Here is a 14838-nt window from a genome sequence, read left to right on the forward strand (position 1 = left end):
AACAAAGACGTAAATAAACACTGTTACCCCCACTGGTCTTCAACTGTCATTTCAATTAGGAAGAATAGTGATTGAAAGCCGTGGTCTGTGTTTTTCCCAGCCGGGCTGTTACCTCTGACCCCCACGGCTCGTGCCTGAGGTGATTTTCTTTATTGCTCCATAGGGTCGGTGTTTGGCCTCATAGCCATCAGTAGCAGGCTTAAATCTGCAGAGTCAACATTCTGCTTTCCTGGCTGTTAGCTGCATTAGCACACTGAAGTTGCACAGCCCTTCCAATCCCACTCCGTAAACATCCTCCCTCAGACCAGATAACATCTCTGTCCCGTCCATTCATTAGGTGGCCGATAGCTCATGTGTTTGTAGCCTGAACCCAGAGTGATGCTCATGGTGATATGAAGACCAGCTAAAAAATACTTTCGTTTTCAAAAATAAACTAGTCATACAATCCACCGACAACAGAAATTGCTGTAATAATAATAAAATGTTCTATTTTTGTGAGTTGTGATATTACAGTTCTTTGCAAAGGAAATACTTTTTTTGCATTTTCTCACAACACAACCACAAACTTCAGTTTATTGGGATTGGGATTATGTGTGATACATCAACACAAAGTAGTTCATAATTATGAAGTGGAAGCAAAATAACACTTTTTACAGATTTTTTACAAATAAATCTAGGAAAAGTGTGGCATTCATTTATATTAACCCCTGTTGTGTGAATTAGATTGGATGGGGAGGGTGTGTAAAAATACATTTTCAAGTCTTACCACAGATCCTAAATTGGATTTAGCTCTGGCTTTGGCTTGGACATTTTAGTCTATGAATATGCTATGATGTAAACCATTCAAATGTTGCTCTGACTACTTTAAAGTCATTGTCCTGCTGGATGGTGAACCTCCGCCCCAGTCTCAAATCTTGTGTAGCCTCTAACAGGTTGTCTTCCACTTTCCTAGTCCCTGCAAAAGTAATGGATCTCTAAAGCATAGTGCCGCCACCAGCATCACGAGGGCACCTTCTTCCACATGTTTGCTGTATCCCTTACATGGTTCACATCCAACTTTAAACAGGACTTATTATGGCTTTCAATATTATTTTATAACCTAATCCTGCTGTAAACTTTATCCCTGATCTATCTTCTTGAGTGAGGTATCTTGTTGTTTCACTGGCGTCCTCTCTGAGTCCTTCAGAGAATAGCTGTTTCTTATTTACTAAATAGGCAAATTCAGATGGAAATTTGTTACACCAGAATGTATTTAGGGGTATCAGAGTAAAGGGGTAATTAAAAATGCACTAGGTGCTTTTAAGATGTCAGATTTGTTGGCATAATTTTCACATGAAATCCCAATAAAATAAATTGAATCTGTGGTTGTAACTTGAATAAATGTTGTGTAAACACTTTTGCAAGGCATTGTACTTCTCAGCTGCTACTGCATCATAAATGTTAATTAGAAATTACTAAAGCCGCATAGTGTTGCAGCTTTTTACAACTTTGCAAACTCTCAGTACAATTTAAACTGGAGCAAAAAAGGTTATAGAGCTATGATTAAATGCAAAATGTTCCAGGAAGCAGAGCATTTGGGAAAGTCACAGTAAATGGTTTGTTACTGACAATAAATCATCACATTGTTTAATTAGCATCCTTCATATTTTAATTCATTGTGGTGTCTCTCTGAGATGTTTCTCTCTTTGGCTTTTATTTGCATACCTCCCAAGATATTCCACCCGTTATTTTGCCTCTGAGTGAAAGATACAGACAAACAGCAGTTCTGCAGGAGGATTTTCCGGTGAGAAAATAAAACAGGCCACTGTGATAATCTTTCACAAGGGATTTACAATCTTCACCAGACAAAGAATTAATCAAGAGCTTATCGATCTTAATTTTTCATTACAGATTTCTTTTTATCCTGTTACTGTGTTTACTCCTCTTAATGTGGATAATTACAACTTCCAGTGAAGATAAAGCCCAGTATTTAGCATTTAAACAAGTACATTCTTATCTAAGTGTTCTCTGTTCTCACAGAAACATCCCAAAACAATGGTAAGATTCCTGATCCTCCCACTCACTTTTAACCCTGGGTTTCACCTGAACCTAATCTTTTTAGGCATCTTAGTCATACAAAACCCTGAGTAAGTTGATGCCATGTTGGTGGTGGTCTCTAAAGACCAACGTGGACAATAGATCAAATGCAACCTAAAATACAAAGAGGCTTTGAACTATTGTTGTTGGTCCCATGCCCACCACAACCCCCTAGTCCTCCTCAGCTCCTGATATCATGCTTGTTATCTGACCCAGTGAAAGTGCACATTTTAGAGGAGATGGAGGAAGCATCTCATTTGCCTATCTCTTTCACATATGACCGAGATTACTTGTACAGTAGATTCACCAGCATTCCCACTCGCTATTTTGTAAACTTTGATCACCATCTTCTTAGAATTCCCCCTCATTCATTTGACAGCAGAGTCATAAAGTAAACGTGGTTTGGAAGCCATGATGGTAGATGATTATGATCTTGGAAGAAGAAGGATTTGAGAATCAAATAGTACATAAAGCCGGATTACTTGCTTTTGAAATTTCTGTGACAGTTTAAGGAAATTCCAATACAGTTCCAAACTTTTTCTTCCATTCCATTATTCACTTTTTATAAACCAAATTTCATCATATTTTTGAGACTACCTGAAAATCTTGTAACTAAAAATTAGACAAGGCAAATAAAACATTTAGAAATGTGCACCTATTAAACAAAAAGGCAGTACTATATGTAGATGATTATGTAATACACTTGTAAACCCACAGAGCATGACTTCCAATTGTTTTAAAAAAGAAAATTGTTTTCTCGATTGTAAAAAATTTGTAAATCTGTGGTCTCTTATTTGAAACATTGACAAAGGATGGAGTGAGCACTCTTATTTTCACCAAATTTACTGAGAAATGTGTTAGTTTCATAAAAAAATACTCTAGTGAAGAAGGTGGATTTTTTCATCAACTACCAAAAACTATTTCTCTATTGGAACCACTTTTGGCTCCATTATTATAAAACAATTAACGTCTTGGCATAAAATTAAAGAACAACCTGTGGCTCAGGGGTGACTGTGGCACAAAATGTTGCATCTCACAAAGTTGTCAGTTTGATTCCAGCTTTCTGCACTGCTCGATGTTGATGTTTCCCTACGTAAGGCATTTAATCTCAAATTGTCCACCGATTTTGTATGGATCTGTGTGCATTTGTGAGTGTGACTAGATGAAGATTAGCTGGAACTGACATTTTAAGGACCAATAGTAATGGTACTTAAACTAACTGTTCGGACACACAGTTTGAAGGGTGGATCAGTGTCCTCAAAAACAACTTTCTAAAATCCGTATTACTGTGGTGCCAATAAATTATTGGTGGCATCAACTATGCGTGCCACAAAAATTCTAATTGTATTAATTAAAGTCCAAAAATAATTTTATTGTGATTGGGTTTTTTGCCTCAAACTTAAATAGTAAAATTTTTGTACAAAAGGGATTGGTCATTGCAGATCCAAAATAAAGTCTTGTATGATTGCCTTATTAAAATAAAGGCATGCAATTTATTATATTTTGAAGACTGATTGTTTTTCTATTTTCTGGGTCTAGAACAAATTTTTAGTCTATTCTCAGCAACAAGAACAGGACATACAGTAGGTTGCACTTTCTTTGAAAACATTTGCTGTATTTAGCCACATTTAACAAATGGGTGCACCCAAGTCAGTTTTATAGTAAAAGTCATTAATCAAATATAAATACTGTGAAGATTTTTTATTTAGCATTTTTTAAGTATCCACCTACATCAAGCACATGTGCTGTCAGACAAAATTTGCAGCATTCTTTAATTAATAAACACCTCAAGAGTAAAAGATGGACTGTGCAGAAAAGTGAGACTTTTGGCTGCTTCCATTCACTGCAGTACCAAACCACTGCATGGCTCCATGACGTAAAGTGACACAGTGGTTGGGAAACAATTTTACAATTTTGAACAGAACTGGAGCAAAACCATAAGGTCTACCTGAACAGTCCCAGTATTGTAGATGGTTTTCATAATCATTTTTGTTAGAGACTATCACAAACTACAAGCCCAATCAAAACTGAAAGGGAAAAGTTGTAAACATTATGATTTACAAAACATGAAAGAAAAGCTTGAAAAGGAGTTTAGGAAAATCAGGACCTCATTTGTGTTTATAACTGTAGATTGTTTCCAACTTTCCTGACTAAAACAGAAACACGGTCAAACAGTGCAATAGAACCCCTAAATGTTTTTTTTCCTTTTAAATATGGGACTTTCTTTTGCAATATAAATCACAAGGAATTTGATCCTTCAACATCAATCTCTGTCTGGATGATAAAGAAACTAATGACAGAGAAGTTGATCGCCAGCCTAGGGTGGGGTCCTCGCATATTTGTCTGCAGTTCTACTGTAAATGCAAACATCTCCACCCAAATTCAAACCACTCCACAGACTTGTCTCCCTTCCCGAGCTGTCTGTAGACATCAAGTCAAACATATTATACGCACAGTGTTTACCTTCATTCCATCATTCATTTCCACAAGACGGGACCATGAGAAGTCTTGCCTAATGAGAAAACAGCTTGTATCTAATCAGCTCGAGAGATTAGGGAGAAACTGTGCAAACCACAGTAAAGCTATAATGGGCAAAGGCTGCTTATGATACAGGCTTGTCAGTTTCTGTCAGCTGGCACACATGGCCAGGGGTAAACCGCGCCTGCCGGTTAATGGATCATAAAGGTTTCCTTGTAGCCCATTCACAGCTCCACATTATTTAGCAATGTAACACACATCCATTAGTTTTCTGTGTAAGCAAGCATGATATTTAGACTCAATGCACCGTGCAGGCTCCATGCAGCAAAACAAAGACGTAAGGCACTCATAAATCATCATGTCTGGGCAACTCTCACTATAAGACAGCAATACTTTTCTTCAAAAGCTTATCGCATAATCACAGCAAAAAATTTTGGCAAGCCCAAGGCAATTATTCTGAACTGCATTGCGTTACTGCTCAAGCATTTTCCTAGCCATTCTGCCCACAAAAAACAATCTATTCAAGTCAAAATTATACCAGTGTTTGTAGCCCATCATAAGATGAGAACTGCCTCCCACCCTTGAGAAAAGTGGTTGTCCTGTTTCTGCCTCTTGTTTTCATGTAACTTAGATGTCCTCCGGTAACAAACCCATGAATGCAAATATGAAGTAATTTGTGTACACTTTTTACAGATCTGCAAGACAATTAATTCTACTTTACTACACACTAAGCTTTACTGAGGAAGAGTTGATTAAAAAGATGAATGGTCTTTTCTGTATGAATTTAATTTGAAAAAAAGACCTGTAAATTTGCAAAAATGTCAAGAGGAAAGTTAGTTTGGGAACTGGAAATTGGCAGGAGAAAACCTAAAGAGAATCCAATCAGGACAAGGACAAAAGTGCATTTTGTGGTCTGACACGTGTGCTGTTGTCTTTTGTCCTTATAGAATTGACTGGATACTCACAATAGCTAAAGGGATACTTATAGTTATCCCTTTAGCTCAGAGACAGATCTGGAGGACAGTGCTGCTTCTGTCTACCTATGGAGGTCACATTCAGACAGGACCATGGCAGTCATCTCGTTTTTTCCAGGTTAGGATGTCTGGAGGTTTTTCACTTAGGATTAAGGGTTGTTAATGTGGAAAAGGCAAACGGGGCAAAGTGCTCCTCAAAGATGGGTCGAGAATTCCACTAAATAACAGAGCTTTTAACGAAAAATAATAAACCAGCTTAGAGTACTACATGATCCAAAACAAATGTTTTTTGCAATTACTGTCTTAAAAACGTTAAATACTCCTTTGGCTTGGGTTGGGTCTGGCTGCTATTACAGACAAAATAATCCTTGAGTGCTCAGTTCTGTATTTGTCTTCAAACACTGCACAGCTTCTCAGCAGGTGGAAGATTCCCGATGAGGAGTCATCACGAGGGATTGATCAGCCAATCAATAAAGAACTTTAGTGTAACTATAGCAACAGGTTTCCAGAGAGGAAGCGTTAGATTACTGAACGTGGAGTATCAACAAATACCCTAGTTGCATTGATGGTAGTTTTTTTTTTGGATAAGTAAAACCATATAACAATAGAGTGAAGGATCTCAAATACACATTGTATTCTAGAAATGAGTTACTATTTCTTGAAAGATGCTTTGTTTTGGTTGAACTAGGGGTTCATATTAACTGAATCATAAAATCCATTGACTGGTTAAATGATTTTTAACATAACTTAGATAATTTATTGTATAAGTTCACATTCTGTAACATCCCTGACCTGTTTTTATAAAACCAGCAGTGCAACTGATTGCTGTTTACTCCTTCTTTTAAAGGTACAAAAATTTCCAAAAGCTTTCAGCAGATGGTATTTTTTTCCTACAAAATCTGCATAGCACAGGCAGCTCTGGTCTTTGATAATACAAGACTCTCAGCTCTTAGCCTCTCTTAGCCTCATTTAAATGATGGCAAATTGTCTCGGTGCAGAGAAACGATATTTGCTGTTGAGCTATTTCAGTAGCAGAACACCCAAACTCAGGTTTGCATACATTTAGCAATATTTAAAAACAAACATTTAGGATTTGCCCATACATGTTTTAATGAAAAGTGAAAATAGGAGCTTACCTTAGTGAAACAAGGCCATTCTTCCTTGAGCGTGCAGCCAACCCTTTATATGAGGAGGATATTGTCAGATGCTCATGTTCTGTTTCAACACTAGTGAAACACAGTTGATAGAGTGCTGGCAGAACGAGCTTTGCAGGATAACAGAAAAGGATTAAAAAGCATTAGGAGTTTCCAGATGCAGAGCCACACACGCATTTATTCAAATTAATACTCTAACATACTGACACTGTAGGATAAAAAACCTACAGAAAATCATGTTATTGTGTCATCACTCAGAACCAATGGTAATCTATCAAAAGAACCACATTAATATTTGTACAGTACAGCACTAGGTTAGAGATTAACATATAATGTTAAATGCTGTGGACAACAACTGAACCTCTGTTTATACACATCCTCTTGTATCTTTATCTGTGTATCTCTGTTGTCTAAAGCTGATTATTGTAGGCCAGATGGACCCCACTGGCCACACCCTGTCTGTCTGTGCCTTCAGTTATCGTCCAATGAATGACACACATCTGTATGAGTGGATGACCAATACCAGTAAACTGGGTCACAGTTTTTTTATTTGAAGATAATATAGTTTGGGAGAGCAGGATGTTTTCAAGCTATGTTCTGCCATGAAAGTGTAAATACAGTAAAACAGAACATCCCACACAAAGACAACCACAAAATTTTATGATTTTCCCATATGAACAATTTAGAGATCATTTTTCTATAAAATACAGATATCCTTTGGGGTTGTTGCAGGAACACAGGGAGTTTGTGTGCCAGCAGTGTGCTTCCAAAGGCCAGAAATTCCCCAGCTGCAGCTCTGAGGCTAGCCTTGCTCCCTGGACAGCCTCCTTTGAAAATCTCCTGTGACCCTTCTGACTTTCCATAAATCTGGTGAGTGATTGCGGTGCTCAATTAACACTCCACGAATTGCTCCCAGCGGAGAGAATGGTCACATCCGAAACAGCAAGAAACCAAAGCCGCAGGTTCACTCTGAGTTCTGCAGTAATAACGCAGTGGACCCAGTACAATGAAAGAGGGCTTGAAGGTCCAAAGCTATAATGGCAGCCATTGTGCTTGTGGTCACACAGTCACTCAAGTGCAATATTCAGGAAAGCCATTTCATTACATCCAATAGAGCCTCAATCATGTGTAAAATTTGCAGTTTCAATAGGCTTGCTATCATATCAATCATCAGTGTCTGTACTGAACACTAATGGAGGCCCTTTCTTCCTGCTTACGCTTTGTGTGTTTTGTTTCCAGTGGCAGTATCAGAGTAAAGCTCATTTTAGACTTTTTTTTATCTTAACAGGACTTGCTGTCACTATTGTGGAACAGATTTAGGTTTGCACACACCAATATGTTTCCTTCAGATTAGGACAAAATAGAGCTGCCTCTGCAAGAGGAACGAAATCCGTCAAAGTCCAGCGCATGTTTGATGTTAAATACAGTACAGTGGACAACCTGCAAATAATTATACATATACAATAAAGCAAAAATAAAAAAAATGTTTATAACAGCTGAAAACACAAAGTTAAGCATCTAAACTTTTAGCATATACAGTGCCCATCAAAGGTTTTCAACCGTTTCACATGTCACGTTACAACCAAACGTTTGCTATCTTATTGGGATTGTTTGTGATTGACCAACACAAAGTAGCACATAATCATGAAGTAGAGGGAAACGGATGTATGCTTGTCAAATTGTTTTACAAATAAAAATCAGAAAAGGGTAATGTGCATGTGTATTCCCCATCTCTTATTGTAATACCTCAAAATAAAATCCATTGCAACCACTTACCTTCAAAATTTACCTAATTCGATTCAACCTGTGAGGACACAGAGCAGAAATTTCAGGGATAAAGTTGTGGACAAGTTTAAAGCAGGGTTGGGCTTTAAAGCAATATAAAAAATGGAAAGCTTATGGCACAACGGTAAAGGTACTAAGACCAGATAAAGAGAGCATTAATCAGCATAACAGCCAATAGGTGCATGGTAACTGGAACAGAGATCCAAAAGTCAGGTGGGCGAATCTGTTGAAAGGACAAATGTTATTTGTACACCACAAATGTTCCCTTTATGGAAGAGCGACAGAAGAAAAGCATTGTTGGAAAAAGCCACAAAAAAGTTTGCACTTGTTTTCAGAAGATGTTTAGGAGACCTACTGCTGAAGAAGGTGCTCTGGTCAGATGACACCAAAGTTTCACTTTTAGCCCTACATGCAAAATGCTATGTGAGAAGGAAAAGTTACAGTACTTTCACACCAAACCTTTGGAATGCTTTGTACTGTGCCATAGTCCAGTTTCTGGAGCGGATCACACCAGTGTGAACCTGAAACGGACTAGAGAACATGTCCCTGGTACAGTTACAACTGCCGGTCTTGACACGGTTCATCCGGAGCAGTTCCCTTGCAGTCTGAATGCCAGCTTGCAGTCTGAATGCCAGCGTTCCAAAAATGAGGGAGAGAAGATGTAACCTAAGAACAGCGCATTTGAGTAAAAGAAGTTGAGGGAAAACAAAGTAAGATTGAATTTGTAAAATGCTTTTCCAGTCATTTTGACCTGTCAAAGCGCTTTACACTGAAACCACATTCACCCAGTTAAATATATGTAAATAGTAGTTTTCCATTGTCTTTGCTTATCAGCTTACTCTCGTTAAGGGTCTCAATAGGGTGGACCCGTTACCTGTTTGGATTTCAGATAGGAAATGTAGGCAGAGTTACATTTGTAGTTGATCCGCAAAAAGGAATTCTCCTAAATTAAGTAATTCTACTCCTAACCAATCATGCTAAATATCCATCCATTTTCTATACACGCTTCTTCCATACTGGGTTGCAGGGAAGCTGGTATCTATCTCCAGCAGTCTAAGGGCGAGACGCGGGGTACACCCTGGACAGGTCGCCAGTCCGTCGCAGGGCAACAGAGAGACACACAGGACAAAACAACCATGCACACACCCATGTACACCTAAGGGCAATTTAGAGACCAATTAACCTGTTAGGTTAATTGGTCTCTCCAAGTCATGATTTTGGACTGTGGAAGCCGAGGTACCCAGAGAGAACCCACTCATGCACTGGGAGAACATGCAAACTCCATGCAGAAAGACACCCGGCCAGGAGTCGTACCAAGTACCTTCTTGCTGCAAGGTGACAGCAGCCTTTGTGCCACCATGCAGCCGTTGTTCCACCATACGGCTGTTGCCCCATGCTACATAAATGTCATGAATTGAGCAACTTTATGTATGCAAACATATGGAATTGCAGAGTTGATGTTACTAACATCAGAACCAATGACAGATGAAGCTAGAGAGGCTGGAAAAAGAGAAGTAATGCGCTGCAAACTGATGATCCAACAGAGTCATAAAAAATCTCCGTCATGCACTGTAAATCTGGATAGTGTTGATGAAAAATTATGTAAATAAGCATAGCAAGCAAGACACACCACATCTTGTAAATTAACTTGTAATTAAATTTGGCGTTAAGGAATAACCAGCTATATTATTGCAAATCCCACCACGTTTTTATCTTTCTGCCAGAAATGCATTTTAGAGAAATAAAACTTTTAATAGAAAACAATTACAAGCAACCCAGTTTTTTAATTGAATGAACTGAGTGATTCTCAGCCTTAAATGTTCATTACCGTGCACTGACATAATTTGTGGTCCAAACATTTGGGTGTGTAGATGGCAGAATATAGTCACTTTGTTTACAGATGTTGTGACTTGGAGTGTGGAAAATAGGTGGTCAGCACCCCCACAAACCCTGTAATTTGCACTTTGTTGGTCTTGTTTTTTTATTATATTGCAAACAATTATGTATACAAGGAACATCTCATAAAAGATGCTAATATAAACACTTTATGACTGCAGACAACTTTTTCCCCAGTGAAAAGACATGGGAAGTAAACACATGACTTCATCAGTTATATTTAATCTCTGAAGCTCAGATAAACACCCTGCAAGGTGCTTGGCAGAAAATCAACTCCAAACACTTGCTTGGGCCCAATGTGTTGAACAGTGTTTTCTGGAAGCCCCGTGTCTGGTCCGTCTTTCCAGAACTGAGCTGCGGCTTTTGGTTTGTAGTAAAACGTTTTTATGTCTAGACGTAACACCGAAATAGAATCACTGAATGGAATTAGCTGATTGTTAACTCACATGATGAGTGCACTTTCTCATGAGTGAAAAAAACAGTCTACACAAATCTCAACAGACATGTCAGCTGGATTAATATGTGTAATATGTTTTCTATCAGCAAATGACCAGTAACAGTGATAGAGAACCCAGTTAGTATGATGCCACCATTACAGATCATGTGTGCCTCCTGATCATCTGTGGGGTAGCTGTCTCAAAATCTGAGACCAAACTGGTTGCTCGCCTCATTTGCCCAAAGGTTTCAGGGTCGTTTAAGCTGCTTTAGCTGTAGGAGAAGGCATGAAGATTAAATTTTTAGGATCCTTTTGGCCAGACAGCTTCTGATGTCACAACTGAAAGACAAGAGACTGATTCTGTACCCACAAACAGGCATCAGGCACGCCTCATATAACGAGGTTAATATTATAGTGATTTGAAGTGAGATTATTAGGAGCACTCTTGTTATTAATATATATTAATATCTAACTTCCAGTAAAAAGCAGTTGAAGCAATTTCAGTTTGCAGAATCACAGATTAATTTTCATTGGTGTCAGGCTAAAAACAAATGGAAAGAAGGCCCATCCATCCATCCATCCAACAGAGCAAAAGGAGAGCCCCAGTCATCCTTCTCCTTAGCAATCATTCCAGCTAAACTGAGACAATCTCAGATAAAATGAATATATTAACTGTCAATATCTGACTTCCACTAGACAGTATTCAAAGGACTCCCTGTGTGTAGGAGAAACAATTCTTATTGACAGCAAATCCTTCATCCAATCAATCAATCAATCAATCAATCAACTGTATGTCTAACATATGGGCAATTTAAAAGGGCATGAAAGTAGCTTGGACAAAAAAAATCGATACAATGTTACAGAAATACCTTAAATAAATTTTAAATCAGCTAATCTCAAAATTACTGACAAAGTATAAAAAAATAGCGTCACAGTGTCAAACCAAAAAAAAGATATGTAAGATTATTTGTGACAGTGTGTAAGTACAGTTAAGTCTGAAATTATTCATATCGCTGACAGATTCAGGTTTCAAGCCATCTGTTCGATAGTAATGTTATCATCTTGAATTAGTATTTACCGTTTCAAGTGGCCCACTTAAACCTTATAGAGAAACAATGAAGGAAACTAAAGATTAGGGTGATGGAAGGGACTGCTTTCAACCTAAGACTTGGAGTTCATCCTTAAAGATAAATAGTTATAAAACCAGAGGAAACATGCAAAAAGCTGCTTGTAAAACCTTATTTATTTATACATTTTTTGGCTCACCACTGTTTTGACTGCCCACTTTGCTTTATATAATCAAAAACTATATGAGAGGGACGTCTTGTAGAAAGAAACATATCTTAGAAGCAGAATTGGGATAACAAATCTCTTTTGGTTCTCCAAGTGATTAAAAAAAAAAACAGAAGGTACACTCATTTGATAAATTACAAAATATTATTGGTCCTCTAGCATTCTACTATTTTTAACTGCTGACACATTCTTAATCCAAAATTGCCTCTGGGTTTTTGTTTTTTGCTTAAACATTGGAGAGAATATTAAATCTTCTAAATGGCTTTGTAATTTACATCTCCAGTTGAGTGTTTCTTGCTCAGTTTTATTTGAGAAACTTGCCAGAACAGCGCACGAGTCAGGGTTCAGGAATGTCTTTGTCACTGCTAATGCACAGTGACACACAGCTAGGGTGGATAATGATTTCCAAACATTCTCTACAAGTTTTATTGAACAATCCATCAATTAGGCCATCTAGGCCTAAGACAAGAGTGCCAAGGCTTTTAAGCGCAGTGCAAGTCACTGTCAGTATGTGCAGCTCACTGTGGGAGTGGATGAGGATTGATGGGCTGATGATGTTGTGTTATAACTAACCCCACTCAGCGGTTTCAAAGTGATGCCGCCAGGCTGCTTACAGATTCTCAGCAGTGCTGGTGGAGCAGCATGGCACCACTGTCAAGGATGACAGGGACGACTTGAGAGATGTATAGTTGCATACTGAGAATGCTTTGTGGAGTCAGAATGCTCTGATCTGCATTGTGTCGGTCTGCAGGCAACAGACAGCAGTGCGACTCTGGCAGCAATTCACTTTAACAAGTACCAGCTTTAACTATGGAGAGTCTTATTCTGACTAATGTTTGCCTCTCATTCATTGGGGCACAACATGAAAAGTTTTCAGACACTGGGGCTCTGCCAGAGGTGACATCACACCATATTTTCTCCTCCTATGGCAGACTGGAGCAGGACGCTACAGCAAATGACATGACACAACCACCTCTGCTTAGAAATGTATTGGTGTTGATGCCAGATTACATGTGAGGTTGCATATCCATGTTCTTACTTGTGTCAGATTGTTCATGCTTATGATCATGTGTGCTCTGGTCATGGTACCTGTGTACAAAGGTATTTTGTCCCATAGCAAAATGAAATTAGGAAACAGTGTTTTAGTGAGATTTAAAAAAAGGATTTATTGGACTACTACGTCATTATTCTGTCTCTGTGTGACCATTGTTACAGAACTACAATCCTACATTTCGAACACCTTGAAAAGAAAAACATTGTTTACTTTGATATTGTCAGACCTGTTTGTCAATTCTTTACACATTACTCTGGTGTAACAAGATCTCGTGCAACAAGATTTTGTCTTAATATCACTCAGACCTTAATATCTGGTGTTGATGCCAGCTCTGACATGAAAGCACGTAATTCCTATTCTTCTTAACAAGCATTGGGACAACTTCCTCCTTCAAACTGAAGCATTCACAGGCAGCCCAGTCCCCACACAACAGCTCCTCACAGATGCAGTCAGAGCAAGAGATGTTTATACTGCCACGTCCATGATGCTAAGAAATCACACTTACAATTGACTTGTTTTTTTCTTGTCTCTTTGTTGAGAAATTATTGTAGATTGTATGTGCCTTGAAAACTTCAAGTCTGGCATTTTTTCATGTAAACAAAGTCTCTTGCAGAGAAGAAATACAAATAAAAAACATTTGTGGGAATATCAATTGTGCATCCTAAAAAGAATATCTTCAGACCAGCCCCTTCATCTTTAAAAGATTCGGCAGATGGCCTCAAAAAATGGACTGATTATCTATGCCATCATATTTATTGAACTTGTCAGCCTCTTTAGCTGATAAGAACATAAGTAAACATATACATATACAAATCATAAAATGATCGGGTGTTTAAAAGGACATGCCTGTAGATGTGTGAATATCTTAACAGCAAAAATAATGAATTTAGCTAAACTGGAAACCGGTAACTTCAAAAATACAGCTCACTACATGCTAGAGCAAACAAATATGCTGCAGCTGCTGCTATTGCACCTAAAGTTACTAATCAGTCATTCAGCAGCAATGCCAGGTATAAGGTGGATAAAATATTCTAAGGTTAAACACCGTCATATTTTACTATGGCTTATTAGCTTCTTAATTTACCTGAAGGTTTAAAGCCAAACCAACTCCACTATAGTGTTTCATTTTGTCATGTTTTGTGTGATGTAGGACACTAACGCAGGCAGAATCATGGTTCAGCAGAAAGAGGACTTACAAAAACCACAAGAGGCCCAAAGGGAGATGATGACAAACAGGAGATGATGACATACCAGTGACACATGGATGACAGTAACAGGAGAACCTGATAGCAACTAAGAATTTGGTGAGTATTCAGAGGTGGGAATGATTGCTGGTACAAGTATCAGGTATGAGTAATTAACTTAATGTGGAGCAGCAAAAACAGAGTACCAAAATATCAACCAAAATGTCAACTAAGTTAAGAACTAAGACTTTAAACCAAAGACAAGGAAACACCGAGATAACAGGGACTAGAGATAACAGGGACTACACAATAAATGTTAAGGAGCATGACACGTTCGGGTCACTTGTGCTGGTCTGGATGCGGGGGGGTTTGGGGGGTGGGTAGTCAGAGCTAATTTGTAACCAGGTTGTTTTTTTCTCTCCCTATTTGTTCCTACAATTTAAGTATTGCTCTCTCCTACAGCACCTGTTACAGTTACATGCACATTGTCAAGTACGCAAAGTAGTTA

At 38.3% G+C, this 14838-nt stretch overlaps 1 protein-coding gene and 1 long non-coding RNA gene across 8 annotated transcripts in view; one reads left to right on the plus strand and one right to left on the minus strand.

Annotated features, from left to right (window-relative positions):
• The window catches only part of LOC124858793, a 45021-nt gene extending 38113 nt beyond the window's left edge, over positions 1–6908 (minus strand). For all 6 annotated transcript variants that reach the window (XM_047351012.1, XM_047351011.1, XM_047351010.1 and 3 more), the window contains exon 1: positions 6665–6908. The gene's annotated coding sequence lies outside the window, so the exon portion shown is untranslated. The remainder of the gene's footprint in view (positions 1–6664) is intronic.
• The window catches only part of LOC124858795, a 63256-nt gene that overhangs the window by 33406 nt on the left and 15012 nt on the right, over positions 1–14838 (plus strand). For both annotated transcript variants that reach the window (XR_007035934.1, XR_007035933.1), the window contains one exon: positions 14297–14450. This is a non-coding gene — a long non-coding RNA (uncharacterized LOC124858795). The remainder of the gene's footprint in view (positions 1–14296; positions 14451–14838) is intronic.

This window comes from Girardinichthys multiradiatus, chromosome 22, assembly GCF_021462225.1.
Source record: "Girardinichthys multiradiatus isolate DD_20200921_A chromosome 22, DD_fGirMul_XY1, whole genome shotgun sequence".
NCBI lineage: Eukaryota > Metazoa > Chordata > Actinopteri > Cyprinodontiformes > Goodeidae > Girardinichthys > Girardinichthys multiradiatus.